Source organism: Rhinopithecus bieti, unplaced genomic scaffold (genome assembly GCF_001698545.2).
Source record: "Rhinopithecus bieti isolate Rb0 unplaced genomic scaffold, ASM169854v2 scaffold_648, whole genome shotgun sequence".
In the NCBI taxonomy this organism is placed as follows: domain Eukaryota; kingdom Metazoa; phylum Chordata; class Mammalia; order Primates; family Cercopithecidae; genus Rhinopithecus; species Rhinopithecus bieti.
In genome coordinates, this window is record NW_016803107.1 from 338,030 (window position 1) to 341,255 (window position 3,226).

A 3,226-nucleotide genomic window follows, 5' to 3' on the forward strand; every position below is an offset into this window, starting at 1 on the left:
AAAAAAAAAAAAAAAAAAAGAGTCTGCATTGCCAAGATAATCCTAAGCCAAAAGAAAAAAGCTGGAGGTATCACACTACCTGACTTCAAACTATAGTAAAAGGCTACAGTAACCAAAACAGTATGGTACTGGTACCAAAACAGAAGCATAGACCAATGGAACAGAACAGCCCTTAGAAATAATACCACACATCTATAACCATCTGATCTTTGACAAACCTGACAAAAACAAGAAATGGGGAAAGGATTCTCTATTTAATAAATGGTTCTGGGAAAACTAGCTAGCCATATGTAGAAAGCTGAAACTGGATCCCTTCCTTACATCTTATATAAAAATTAATTCAAGATGCATTAAAGACGTAAATGTTAGACCTAAAACCATAAAACCCTAGAAGAAAACCTAGGCAATACCATTCAGGACATAGGCATGGGCAAGGACTTCACGACTAAAACACCAAAAGCAATGGCAACAAAAACCAAAATGGACAAACGGAATCTAATTAAACCAAAGAGCTTCTGCACAGTAAAAGAAATTACCACCAGAGTGAACAGGCAACCTACAGAATGGGAGAACATGTTTGCCATCTACCCATCTGACAAAGGGCTAGTATCCAGAATTTACAAAGAACTTAAACAAATTTACCAGAAAAAATCAAACAACCCCATCAAAAAGTGGGCGAAGGATAGGAACAGACACTCCTCAACAGAAGGCATCTATGCAGCCAACAGACACATGAGAAAATGCTCATCATCACTGGCCATCAGAGAAATGCAAATCAAAACCACAATGAGATACCATCTCACACCAGTTAAAATGGCGATTATTAAAAACTTAGGAAACAACAGGTGCTGGAGAGGATGTGGAGAAATAGTAACGCTTTTACACTGTTGGTGGGATGGTAAACTAGTTAGACTGCGGAAGACGGTGTGGTGGTTCCTCAAGGGTCTGGAACTAGAAATACCATTTGACCCAGCCATCCCATTACTGGGTATATACCCAAAGGATTATAAATCATGCTGCTTTAAAGACATGTGCACACGTATGTGTATTGTGGCACTCTTCACAATAAAAAAGACTTAGAACCAACCCAAATGTCCATCAATGATAGACTAGATTAAGAAATTGTGGCACACTTACTGTATGGAATACTATGCAGTCACAAATGAGGATGAATTCATGTCGATCGCGCAAACTATTGCAAGGGCAGAAAACCAAACACCGCATGTTCTCACTCATAGGTGGGAATTGAACAATGAGAACACTTGGACACATGGTGGGGAACATCACACACCAGGACCTGTCGTGAGATGGGGGAAGAGGGGAGGGATAACATTAGGAGAAATAGAAATACCTAATGTAAATGACAAGTTAATGGGTGCAATACACCAACATGGCACATGTATACATATGTAACTAACCTGCACATTGTGCACATGTACCCTAGAACTTAAAGTATAATAAAAAAATTTCTTTAATAGTTTAATCAGGTTTCCAAATTAGTGAATATTTATGTGTACGGAAATCTATCACAGGATTGCTTTTATGTCTTTACTTCTAATAGTTGGTGCTAAATTTTAGTGATTATGTAGATGGGTTAAAGTTTTGACCTTTTGGAAGTTTGTTTTCTTGTTGCTGTTGTTGATTTTAATTAATTTGTAATAAATTCTCAATCTTTGTAAGAAAAAAAACTTTGAATAAAATAGAAATAGAGAACTTTTTAAACGAGATTAAGGTATCTATGAATAACCTATAGTGAACATTGTACTTAACTATAAAAGACTGAACATTTCCTCCCTAAGATTTAGAATGAGGAAACAATAATCTCTTCTGGCTGCCTCTATTGAACATTATACCAAGGATTCCAGAAAATGCACTAAAGAAAAAAAATAAAGTTTCAAGTTTGGGAAGAAAAAGTAAAAAAAATTCTATCTACAGATGACATCAACCTATATGTAGAAAATTTTAAGGAATCTATCAAAAAACTACTAACACTAATCAATAAGTTTAGCAAGGCCACAGAATATAAAGTAAAGATTAAAATATCAATTGTGTATCTGTACAGTTGAACAAGTTGAAAGTAAACAATCTAAAATTAAAAAAATTTATAAAATTATGAAAATCAAAAAATAGAAAAAACAAAATGAATACAAAATTTGTACACTGAAAACTACAAAGTGATGCTTAGGAACTAAAGACATTACTAATAAATCAAAAATACTTTATTGATTGGAAGAGTTTATATAATTAAAATACCACTTACCTCCAAGTTGATCTATAGTTTCCACAAAATCCCATGGAAAGTCTCATCAGGCCTGTTTGTAAAAATTGAGAAACTTATCCTAAAATTTGTATGGAAATACTATGGACCTATCATAGCCAAACCAATTTTGAAAAAGAAAACCAAATTTGGGAAAATTACACTACTCAATTTCAAAAATCTTTGCAAAACAGCACTAGTCAAGACAGTGTCTATCATCATAAGGATAGGCATACAGACCAATGAGAAAGAAATAAGAGTCTAGACATACATTCATGCCTTAACCTTCTCTTGAGTTGCCACAAGGGTGACATGACAATTAAATAGCAAAAGGATACTCTTTTCAATAAATGGTACTGAGGCAATTATATAGCCATATGCAAAATGGTAACTTAAGATCTTTATTACATACCATACACAAATGTTAACTTAAAATGGATCATGAGCCTAAATGTAAGAGTTAATACTATTTAATATTCATAAGAGTATAGAGGATAAGAAGTTCATGACCTGGGTTAGAAAAATAGTTTAGATAAAACACCACTAGCTCAATTCATAAAGTATAAAGTTGATACTAAGAATTCACTGATATTCAATACTTTTGTCCTTCAAAACACTGAAACATAAAAGAAAATTAAATTTTAGAAGTCACCATCACACTCATATTAAGCAAAGAAGTGAAACAAACAAGCAAACTAAAATTTTAAAACAAAAGCTAACACAACACTTCTATCTCTTTATGGAGAAAACGACAAAACTTGGTTGAAGAGGGGAAACTCAATGAAAAGAATTAATATACAGATTATCTATAACTCCATTATAAATCCCAAAAAATTATTCTGGAACTTGGCCATATCATTCTTAATTTTCTGTGCAATTACAAATGATCCAAAATGTATGAGGCATTTTTTAAAAGACTCAAGAAGGAATGCATTATATTACTATCAAATCTCATTGTAATTCTAAAGA